At 44.3% G+C, this 12972-nt stretch overlaps 1 protein-coding gene across 1 annotated transcript in view; it reads right to left on the minus strand.

Moving 5' to 3' along the window:
- The window catches only part of LOC126259486 (soluble guanylate cyclase 89Db-like), a 497463-nt gene that overhangs the window by 403885 nt on the left and 80606 nt on the right, over positions 1 to 12972 (minus strand). The gene's annotated exons all lie outside the window — the stretch shown is intronic.

The raw sequence follows: 12972 nt of genomic DNA on the forward strand, positions 1-12972 counted from the left end.
TCGTAACAAAAAATAAAAACACCTACAGCCATCCTTATGATTTTATTTTATTTCGTCGCTACCAGTTTCAACGCTTCATTGCGTCATCTTCAGGCGCCGGCCGGCATGGCGGAGCAGTTCTAGGCGCTACATTCTGGAACCGCGCGACCACTACGGTCGCAGGTTCGAATCCTGCCGCGGACATGGATGTGTGTCATGGCCTTAGGTTGGTTAGGTTTAAGTAGTTCTAAGTTCTAGGGGACTGATGACCTTAGAAGTTAAGTCCCATAGTGCTCAGAGCCATTTGAACCATCTTCAGGCAGTTTTTGATTCGGTAGAGCTTGATATGATCTCCATGCTTAACCCATCAGTTGCCAGCATTACTGGATGCGCAGATAATGTGTCAGCACTCCAACCATCAACTGCCCCGATAACTGCGTTTGTGGAGACGATCATCGACCTAGTGTAGCAAAAATGTGACTCGTCCGAGGAGCCGACACATTTCTATTGATCGACGGTCGAATCCCGATGGTCTCATGCCCACTGCAACCGTAACTGACGGCGTCTAAGCGTCAACATGTGGACAGGTAGGGGTGGTCTGCCACGGAGCTCCATGTTCAACAATGTACGATGAACGGTGTGCTCCGGAACACTTGTGCGTGCACCAGCACTGTGCTCTTTCAGCAGATGTGCCACAGATCACCATCTATCCTACTTTACACATCAGACAAGCTTCCGAACCTCACGTTCTTGGAAGAGTCTCGGACGCCCAACCATTTAGCGCCTAACGGTAGTTTCGCTGGCCTTCTACCACATTCTGTAGATACTCAGGACAGTAGCACGTGAACATTCGACCAGCTTCGCCGTTTTCGAGCTACTCTTTCACAAGCTCTGCGTAATAATAATCTGCCCTTTGCCAAAGTCACTTATCTCAATCGATTTCTCCATTTGCTGCCCAACTGCTCTCTAGAACGATCCCTCGTCCGTCTCTGCTCAGGTTACATACTTTTGTTACCACGTCATGTGCCCGCAACGGCACCAGATGGCATCCAACGTCGCGTTGGTCAGTGGTGATAATGTTTTGGCTTATCAGTGTACACTGAGGTCACAACAGTCAAGGGATACAGACATGCACACATGCAAACTGCGATAGTAACGCGCACACAAGGTAAAGAATGGCAGTGCGTTGGCAGAGCCGTCAATTACGCAAATGTGATTCTTGTGAAAAGGTTTGTGATGTGATTATGGCAGCTCGACAGGAATTACCGGACGTTGACCGAGGAATGGCAATTGGAACTCGACACATGAGACATTTCATTCCGAAAATCGTTAAGGAATTCAATATGTCGAGATCCACAGTATCAAGAGCGTGCCGAGAATCAACATTTCTGACATTACCTCCCACCATGGACAACGCTGTGGCCGACGGCCTTCACATAACGACCGAGTGCAGTGGCGTTTTGTCAGTGCTAACAGACAAGCAACACTGCAAGAAATAACAGCAGATCATATCAAGCTGTACCGAATCAAAAACAGCCTGAAGATGGTTCAAATGGCTCTGAGCACTATGGGACTTAACTTCTAAGGTCATCAGTCCCCTAGAACAGACAAGCAACACTGCAAGAAATAACAGCAGACATCAATGTAGGACTTACGATGAACGTATCCGTTAGGACAGTGCGGCGAAACCTGAAAACCCGTGGCCTGGTCAAATGATTCCCGATAGGTTTCAAGTGTAGCGCAGATCCCACTAAGCCATAGACCCAAGCTGTCAACAAGGCACTGTGCAAGCTGGTGGTGCGTCCGTAATGGTGTAGGCTGTGTTTACATGGAGTGGACTGGCTCCTCTGGTCCAAGTGAACCGATCATTGACTGGAAATGGCTATGTTACGCTACCTGGAGACCATTTGCCGCCGTACATGGACTTCGCGTTCCCAAACGACGATGTCATGCCACCGAACCACAATTGTTCGCGGTTATTTTGAAGAACTTTGTGGACAATTCGGGCGATTGATTTGGCCACCCAGATCGCATGATATGAAATCCATCGAACATTTGAGGTACGTAATCGAGATATCAGTTCTAAAAATACTGCACCGGCAACAGTTTCGCAGTTATGGACGGCTGTAGAGGCAGCATTGTACAGTATCTATGCAGAGCAGTTCCAACGGCTTGCTGAGTCCATTATGCCACGTCGAGTTGCTGCACTACACCGCGCAAAACGAGGTCCGACACTAAATGAGATGGTATTCCTTGAATTGTGTCACTTCTAACTAACTTCACTATGTTGCACAAATTTTTCTCACAGAAACAGTCAATAGAATCATGTCGGCTACACGAAACTTGGTTTCTGAAACTATTTTACATTAGAGAAACGATTGCCTAAAAAACTGCATTTTTGCATCACTTATAGCTTCATATGTCAGCTTCATGATGACAAGCCCATCATAGTTATTGGGTGCTACGGTCATAGTTACTGTGATATTTGTATTTAAGTAAGACACTGCGCGAAATTTGAAAAAGTTTGCAATGGAAGATAGAGGTCGCTATGATTTTGCGTTTGGTTTTTTACGTAATACGTTACTGTGCATGAAATTTGGCTAAGGTATTAAAGTTTTCTTTACACTTGGGTAGTGGTCTCTGCCACTAATCTCGCCAAAACTGATACGATGCCGCGCACTAATTTGCGAGCACTCGCGCCAGCGATACAGCCAGAATAAAATGTCCATAACATTCCTCATATTCCATCAGTGGATTGAGATATCAAAATGAGATTTTGGCAAATGATAGGGCATAAAGTGGAGAGTATTTTTCCACGTGGTTATTACGCAAAAGTTGACTATCTACCGCGTTATTCTACTAACCACAGACTTTTTCGATGAAAGAACGTAATTTTTGAGTGTCATTACGTCCTTGGATTAGAGATTCAAGGAAGAAAGATACTTTTTCACTACTCTAGTTCCTACGAGAGGAAACTGTAGAACTGCTGAAGACGATTGTGGAAGGCTATGCATCAGCGAAAGAAAATGAATACTCACAACGTGAAACAGAAAAATGATTGTTAAAAACTATGCAAAGACTACTGAAGACCATCTGGAAGGAATTCATGTTATGCTACTTATCCGTTTATTTGATTAAACAAATGCATTTTTTCACATTGTGAATGACATCTTTAGTAATAAGTCTGTTATGTGTTTTGTTGTTATTATATTAAATGACTTAAGGAAACACTTTAAAATGACGTATTTCTTTGCAGAGTAAATACATTTGTTTAATAAAAACATAGTTTTGTTCCATTAAGGTTTTAACAATTGTTTAACAGTAAAATATGGAAAAATTCGTTTTCTTTCATGTTATATGGTGACCTTTGGAAAAACAGTGTACGTTAGACTATCACGTCATATAGTCTGAGACCACAATACGTCGGCTATTATCTAAATGAAGTTTAGGCCACGAACACGAGACAGATATTAACAAAATGTAATTCAATGCACGCAGTAATATACACAGTTATTTAGATATTCTAAAACAGTTCTCCGAATATTTAAAATTGGCCAAGTGGGATTAGGACTCGCGCAGTGAGTGTTCTCTGCAAACTTAAAAATAATTAGGTTTGCAGGGAACACTCAGTGCCTGTTTTCCTGTTTTCGATTTACATACTGACAAGGTATCGGATTAGGAAGTTCCAAAATAGTTCCTCAGGCAAGCCTCGACGTAAAAAAACCGGCGGGCAGGAGAACTCAGTTTATACATGTAGGAGTAGAAGATTTAATGAAATACGAGCGTAGGAACTTTAATAGTGGCAACTATTAATTTACAGCTCGTACAAAATAGATATGTGTTTCAAAGTTTTACTGACCTTCAAAGTAGTCACCAGCATTGTGTACAACCCGTTAACCAACGATGTGGAAGTCGTAGGATACTCTTAGCAGTGCCAGTTGTGTTGACAGTTCGAGCGGCACGGTCTATTGCCCGACGAATTTGTAGCAGTTCTGATGCGAATGCTGTGAAGTGTTTCCTTCAGTTTAGAAATCGAGTTCAACTCACGAGGGCCTAAGTCTGTGGAGTGCAGTAGGTGGTATAGCACTTAGCAGCCCCATTAGACAAACAAATCAGTAACAGCTTGCACTGTACGTGCTTGAGCATTGCCCTGCAAAATGATGGTTAGGTCCTGCAGAAAGTGTCATAACTTCTGTCTCTATGGTGTTAATTTTTGAAACACAACCTACGACCAGTTTAGGGACATAAATGATGACACCTTCCGCAGGACCTGACCATCATTTTGCATCACAATGCTGAAGCACGTACAGTGCAAGTTGTTACTTATTTGTTTGACTGATGGGGCTGCTAAGTGCCATACCACCTACAGCACTCCCTTGATTTAAGCCCATGTGAATTCAACTCGATTTCGATTTCTAAACTGAAGGAAACACTTCACGGCATTCGCTTCAGAACTGCTACAAATTCGTCGGGCAATAGACTGCGCCGCTCGAACTGTCAACACAACTGGCACTGCTAAGAGTATCCTACGACTTCGACATCGCTGGTAACGGGTTATACACAATGCTGATGACTACTTTGAAGGTCAGTAAAACTTTGAAACACGTATCTATTTTGTACGAGCTGTAAATAAATATTGCCACTATTAAAGTTCCAACCATAGTATTTTTATTTACTTGCTACGTAGAACAGGACTACAACTCACATTTTATGTTTGCATGCAGCAATGTTCGTCTGTTATGTTTCAGACAGATGATGAATGCAATGTACATTCTATTGGCAAAAAGATGTTTTTATGTGATATAATTATAATTTAATGATTTTCAGATACTTTTACTTTACTCGTACTGTGAAACCTTGCTTCTTGCCGAAGTTCACGATTCTAGGCGAACGGGAAGTACCCTAAAGGTTTTGATGAGTGAGTTTGCGAGTATCAGAATATGTAACATAAGCGGCGGACTGTTTTGATTGAACTGACTTATAAGCTTAAAATTGTTACACCGCCGAGGAACCATAGATCTTAGAACGTGACATAAAGAGAAAAACGGGTCTCCACAGACGAACAGGCAAACGGAGAAAACGTTACACGACAAATATTTTTTCGTGTTACATAGTTACAAATTAATTAACAATCTTCGGATTTCTCCATTGATTGCACTGTGAAATCTTGCTTCTTGCCAAATTTCATGATCCTAGTGTCCTATGGGTTTTGAGGAGTGTGTTTTCGAGTATCAAAACATGTGACTAAATGGTCGTACCTTTTGACTGAATTAACTTGGAAGCTTAAAATTTATACTCCGACAAGGAACTATAGACCTTAATATATCAGACATAAATTTGAACGTCATATGTCTACGTATCCGAGAAAGAAGTGTCTTAACACTCGGACAGACAGTCAGAGAACAAAGAAATCCTACAAAGGTTCCGTTGCTACAAATTGAGGCACTGAATCCTAAAACTGAATTATTTGACTCCCTGTATCTCTATTTCATTATCTTTTAATTAAGTCATTAACCCAGAGAACTTATCATTGTATTTATGCTTCTTTGTCTGTCGTTGCACACACTGCTACTTCGTATAACCGAGTGAGTTGCCGCTGTTATAAGACACTGGTTCAGATCCGCCATCGGCTATCGAGTCTACTTTACGTGGCTTTCCTAAGTCAGTTGACGATGGGGTGGATTCTTTCTTTCTCAAAGTGATTTCCGTCTCTGACCTCATCGCCGAAGGGACGTCAAACCCTTTTCTTCCCTTCTCCTTCCTTTAATTCTATTGTGTTATTTCTAAATAATTGTTTATTTACTAATCCAACAGCTTATTTTAGGTTACTGTGAACCGCCATTGTTGGACTGACAACAGCCCTCTATTGTTTCTGTAGCTCGTTCTTATCGTAGTAATGGCGTATATGAAATATAAGTTCCGAATGTAGTATTTGTTTGTCGATTACGACGAAGGGCAAGCAATTCATGGTAAGTGGGTGGCTATTTTAGAAATTCATTTCATGGATTTAGCACAAACAATCAATGATTACAAGAGAAAGCTACAACGTCTGGACGCAGAAGATAACGTTCCTACTACACTTATTTCAACAGTGGTAACCACCGTCTTTGAAAACATCTTTTCACGTTATTTCGAGATATTTTTCGAACCATGATATCCACTGAATGTATGAACTGCTATCTAGATTAATGTAATGTAGTGAGGAAGGTAAATTTCTCGTATAAGATTAGTTTGTAAGTGAGTTTTTATAGTTACAATTCCAACTGCGGACGCTCTTTAGGTCAACGCACTTCGTTCAACGTATTAAACCGAGTAGGAGCCATCCCTAAAGTGAGGTTTGAGAACGTTTCTACACTGCCAGTCTCTTTGTACGGACGCAAAACATTTTCACGGTTCAAATATCTTTTGACGGATTACAGAGGATATCAGATTCGACGACTAGGAGGATTTTCTGACAATTTTTATTTCATGTCTTTCAGTTATATCACTGCCAAAGCACCTTTGTTGGCATGTGCATCGCCCTGAAGAAAAATGACCTTTTCTTTAGTTTTGCAAGTCAGGTGGACTTGAGTGGTATTCACTACTTATATACACTCCTGGAAATGGAAAAAAGAACACATTGACACCGGTGTGTCAGACCCACCATACTTGCTCCGGACACTGCGAGAGGGCTGTACAAGCAATGATCACACGCACGGCACAGCGGACACACCAGGAACCGCGGTGTTGGCCGTCGAATGGCGCTAGCTGCGCAGCATTTGTGCACCGCCGCCGTCAGTGTCAGCCAGTTTGCCGTGGCATACGGAGCTCCATCGCAGTCTTTAACACTGGTAGCATGCCGCGACAGCGTGGACGTGAACCGTATGTGCAGTTGACGGACTTTGAGCGAGGGCGTATAGTGGGCATGCGGGAGGCCGGGTGGACGTACCGCCGAATTGCTCAACACGTGGGGCGTGAGGTCTCCACAGTACATCGATGTTGTCGCCAGTGGTCGGCGGAAGGTGCACGTGCCCGTCGACCTGGGACCGGACCGCAGCGACGCACGGATGCACGCCAAGACCGTAGGATCCTACGCAGTGCCGTAGGGGACCGCACCGCCACTTCCCAGCAAATTAGGGACACTGTTGCTCCTGGGGTATCGGCGAGGACCATTCGCAACCGTCTCCATGAAGCTGGGCTACGGCCCGCACACCGTTAGGCCGTCTTCCGCTCACGCCCCAACATCGTGCAGCCCGCCTCCAGTGGTGTCGCGACAGGCGTGAATGGAGGGACGAATGGAGACGTGTCGTCTTCAGCGATGAGAGTCGCTTCTGCCTTGGTGCCAATGATGGTCGTATGCGTGTTTGGCGCCGTGCAGGTGAGCGCCACAATCAGGACTGCATACGACCGAGGCACACAGGGCCAACACCCGGCATCATGGTGTGGGGAGCGATCTCCTACACTGGCCGTACACCACTGGTGATCGTCGAGGGGACACTGAATAGTGCACGGTACATCCAAACCGTCATCGAACCCATCGTTCTACCATTCCTAGACCGGCAAGGGAACTTGCTGTTCCAACAGGACAATGCACGTCCGCATGTATCCCGTGCCACCCAACGTGCTCTAGAAGGTGTAAGTCAACTACCCTGGCCAGCAAGATCTCCGGATCTGTCCCCCATTGAGCATGTTTGGGACTGGATGAAGCGTCGTCTCACGCGGTCTGCAGGTCCAGCACGAACGCTGGTCCAACTGAGGCGCCAGGTGGAAATGGCATGGCAAGCCGTTCCACAGGACTACATCCAGCATCTGTACGATCGTCTCCATGGGAGAATAGCAGCCTGCATTGCTGCGAAAGGTGGATATACACTGTACTAGTGCCGACATTGTGCATGCTCTGTTGCCTGTGTCTATGTGCCTGTGGTTCTGTCAGTGTGATCATGTGATGTATCTGACCCCAGGAATGTGTCAATAAAGTTTCCCCTTCCTGGGACAATGAATTCACGGTGTTCTTATTTCAATTTCCAGGAGTGTAGTTTCTCCAGGTATTATTTTAGGCAAACTGTTCGTTTTTGTTCGAAGTACTCAATAAGTAGAAGTCCTTTGCATTTCTTGAGACAGCCCTGAAAATTCTTTCCTGTCGATTAAAATGATTTCTATACAGTGCTTCAATAAGACTTTTGATACTCTTTTTCAAATTCTAAAGGTGGCAGGGATAGAATACAGGGACCGAAAGGCTATTTACAATTTGTACTGAAACCAGATGGCAGTTATAAGAGTCGAGGGACATGAAAGGGAAGCAGTGGTTGGGAAGGGAGTAAGACAGGGTTGTAGCCTCTCCCCGATGTTATTCAATCTGTATATTGAGCAAGCAGTAAAGGAGACAAAAGAAAAATTCGGAGTAGGTATTAAAATCCATGGAGAAGAAATAAAAACTTTGAGGTTCGCCGATGACTGTAATTCTGTCAGAGACAGCAAAGGACTTGGAAGAGCAGTTGAACGGAATGGACAGTGTCTTGAAAGGAGGATATAAGATGAACATCAACAAAACCAAAACGAGGATAATGGAATGTAGTCGAATTAAGTCGGGTGATGCTGAGGGAACTAGATTAGGAAATGAGACACTTAAAGTAGTAAAGGAGTTTTGCTATTTGGGGAGCAAAATAACTGATGATGGTCGAAGTAGAGAGGATATAAAATGTAGACTGGCAATGGCAAGGAAAGCGTTTCTGAAGAAGAGAAATTTGTTAACATCGAGTGTAGATTTAAGTGTCAGGAAGTCATTTCTGAAAGTATTTGTATGGAGTGTATCCATGTACGGAAGTGAAACATGGACGATAAATAGTTTGGACAAGAAGAGAACAGAAGCTTTCGAACTGTGGTGCTACAGAAGAATGCTGAAGATTAGATGGGTAGATCACATAACTAATGAGGAAGTATTGAATAGAATTGGGGAGAAGTTTGTGGCACAACTTGACCAGAAGAAGGGATCGGCTGGTAGGACATGTTCTGAGGCGTCAAGGGATCACCAATTTAGTATTGGAGGGCAGCGTGGAGGGTAAAAATCGTAGAGGGAGACCAAGAGATGAATACACTAAGCAGATTCAGAAGGATGTAGGTTGCAGTAGGTACTGGGAGATGAAGAAGCTTGCACAGGATAGAGTAGCATGGAGAGCTGCATCAGACCAGTCTCAGAACTGGAGACCACAACAACAACAACAACAATGAGAAGGTGTACCCACGAGCTCCTCGTCAGGCTTTGAAGACGCAAAGAGTGTCTACCTGCCGCCGCGTCGTCTTCCTCTGCCTTGCGGCGTCTTGCGGATGCGTTATGGAGGGGCATGTGGTGAGCACGCCGCTCTCCCGGCTATTTGGAGACTTCCGAGACCGTGGATCCGGTACTACTCGGATAAGGAGCTCCTCAGTAGGCATCACCAGGCTGAGTACGCCCCGTACAGTGCTTCCACCAAGTCCTTCGCAGTGCAGAGAATCGAACCCAGGTCCCCCATCATCTAAGCTGACCAATCAGCTACGCAGGTGGACTAAGAGGTGGAGCCACGTGGCATCAAGAGTAACAAAAATGGTTCAAATGGCTCTGAGCACTATGGGACTTAACTTCTGAGGTCATCAGTCCCCTAGAAATTAGAATTACTTAAACATAACTAACCTAAGGACATCACACACATCCATGCCCGAGGCAGGATTAGAACCTACGACCGTAGCGGTCGCGCGGTTCCAGACTGAAGCGCCTAGAACCGCTCGGCCACCCCGGCCGGCCAAGAGTAACAAATCGGTGCACTAAATCACTTGGATTTTTTTGCGAGTACAAAATATTCTATTATAATGCGTTTAAAATGAGTTGTGACTTTTGACGTTTGGCCGACCGGAGACAGACGTGACGCCGTTGCCCTGATAACACCACTGGCGAGTCGAGTTTCCCTAACACGGCGCCAGCGGATCGGCAGGTAACGCGCCCCTGTTGCCAGACCATGAATAAACAGCACGCACTAGATGCATCAGCGTTCGTCAGCTCTTGTTGTAACGTCGTTTTCTGGCACTGAAGTCTTCTGTAGTCGTCAGGTATTATGAACAAGTGTTTTGTGTTTGCATTGTATTAATAACAACAGTGCGGTACATATCAATTCGAGATTTTCGACAAACGTGTCGTCCGAAAACACGTTCATGGGGTGGGAAGATAACGTTCTGCTGCAAAACATTCCTCGGAATTCGACAATAGTAATGGACAAAACGCATTACTACTCTGTTGTGACGCATAGCGCTCCAACAATGCTGTGAAGGAAAGCGGATATTTTGCGGGTACAAAGAAATGTTCCGTGAAGTAAAGGCGAACCTAGTATGTAAAAGGCGCAGGTAATGGAGTTTGTAGTGCTGTACGTACCAAAACGTCACGCTACCGGATCGAGGAACTGCGAACTAGCTAATAGTAAAAGGCATAGTTTAATCAGGCTTCCTCCGTATCACGCTCATTTAAATCCGACAGAGCATATGGGCCCAGGTGAAAAGTAATGTGGCATAAAACAACAAGAAGTTTACGCTCAGCGAGGTTGAATTGCTGACCAAAGGCGCCACGTTGCACGACGAGACTGGTCTTGATTTGCCAGCCATACCAAGAAGGCAGTTCAGGAGACAATGACTCATGAAGGACGGTGACGAATTTTGACGAATACGCAACTTCACTTGTTACCATGTTAAAATCTGCTTCTTTTGTCAAACCACAGTATAGTTCAGAAATATTCATCTCGCTAACATTCTAATGCGGTTGAAATTGCGACAGAATCCAGAAACAGTTTCTTATTGAACTAACAACTGAGTGCTAGCCAGATAATAGTTTATGAAACAGTCCATTCTTAGTATAGAAATAAACGTGTAATTTCTTCGCTTATATTGTCACAAAAACAAGAGCAGTTCTCGTTTCGCCAGCTATCGATGGCCCTCAATAATTACATTACTTGACTGAAAAAATCTGTAGTCGTTTGAATATCGCGGTAGATATGGAAGTTCCGCATATTAATCGTATGTCAAAACACTCTCGTCTTTACGCGATATCATTTGCCAAAATCTTGTTTGGATATCTCAAACGATTTATCAAATACGAGGGATTTGTGAAAATTTTATTCTAGTTTTCTCACTGACGCATGAATTCGTCACCGATTGCTTTAAATACGTTAAATTTTCTCTAAATTGGGAACAGACGGCGATATCTTTGCAAGTTTAGAAAATAATTCAATATATCATCTACATTTAGTACGCGGCAACATGTAACCTATCACGCACCAAACACAAATTCATAGCGATACCTATTTTTCACTGCAAACTAAGAATTTCTTGCAGTAGTTTACTTACTATCGAAACATCACACTAACTATGACCATTAACGAAATGATAGCCAGTTCATCACGAAGATGACGAATTAAACTACTAGATGTGCGAGAGTTAGAGTTTATTACCGAATAGTTTCTTTAAAAATGTTTGGGAAAGATCGCAGATCGGTCGAGTTGCGCGGCTTTCTGTTCACGCAGTGAAGCGAGCTTGACAGCTTCCGCACCTGGTAGGCCTTGCGTTACAGTGTGGACACCTGCTGACGCGTCCACCACTCGCTGCCAATTACGCTCCCCTCCACTCGCTCCGTACTGAACTGTCAAAAGTCGCAACTTCTTTTAAACGCAGTATAAATTCATATCTGCATTTTGTCAGCATTTCACAAGCGCAGCACCTAGCTTTGAACATAGAACGACTGATCAAAATTATCTGGATACCCCTTGTAATGATGTTAAGTCCCATAGTGCTCAGAGCCATTTGAGCCCCTTGTAGTGTGAAATTTACCACTACTTGTCAGGAGGATTGGACCCGCCAGTATAAAAGAAGGCAGAGAGTAATGTGTTGTCAGTCGAGAAACAGTAACAGCAGAATGCGTCAATCGGAAGAGGTCAGAGACCTCGACCGTGAACAAGTCACTGGATCACTGGATGCACCAGAGTAACAGATCCATCAGAGACGTTACAGAACTTCTAAAACTGTGACAGTTGATGATCTGGTTGTGAAGCGGAAACATGAAGGAAAAGCCGCAGCTAAACAAAGACCAGACAGACCTCATGTACAGACGGACGAGGACTGCCGGCCATTGTGGAAGGTACTTATAAGAAAATCGCACGAAATCAGCGGAACGAATCACATGAGTTCTACAGAGCTACCGGAATATGCCTAGCACAGGCAGGGAGTTAAAAACAATGGGGTACAATTGTCGATAAGCTCCTAATAAGCCACACATTTCTATAGCCAAAACTAAGTGATACTTGACGTGGCGTAAACAGTGACGCCATTGGACAGTGGATGACTGGAAACGAGTGATTTGATGTGATAAATTACACTATAGTCGGTGGCAATCAGATGGAACTGTTTGGGTTCGTGAATGCCTGGAGAACGTTCTCTGCTATTGTATGCGCTACCAACAGTGGTGTTACGGTATGGCGATGCTTTTCGTCATTAAGATGTGATCTCCTTATTGCGTTGCAGAATTCGTTAAAAGTGGGAAAATACGTAGGTTGGAACTTAAATAGTTGCAACACTGCTGTGGAGACACTATGCAATGGCATCTCCTATTGTCGCTGATAGCACACGTTGTTGACATACCTGCCTTACCTCCGAGCAAATGGAGTAGCCCGTCCCACGTCACCGGCGTGCGCACAATCGAGGGAAACAGAGTCACTTCTGAGTGAGCGGTCTAACGTAACGGTGTCACTATGTTTTCGAAACAGGAACAACGGAGTTGGTTCAAGATTGATCGTTTTTGTTCGTTTTTGGAGCATCACCTGCGACCAGTTTTGCGAAAGAACCGGCGACACCCATCATTTTGCACGACAATGCGCGGGCGCATACAGCGCACGCTGTAGCTGCTCTGTTCGGCCGATGGCACTGGGAAGTACTGTGTCAACCACCATACTCCCCGGACTTAGGTCGTTGTGACTTTGATTTGATTCCGAAGATCAAGGAACC

Source organism: Schistocerca nitens, chromosome 5, assembly GCF_023898315.1.
Source record: "Schistocerca nitens isolate TAMUIC-IGC-003100 chromosome 5, iqSchNite1.1, whole genome shotgun sequence".
NCBI classification, from domain to species: Eukaryota; Metazoa; Arthropoda; class Insecta; order Orthoptera; family Acrididae; genus Schistocerca; species Schistocerca nitens.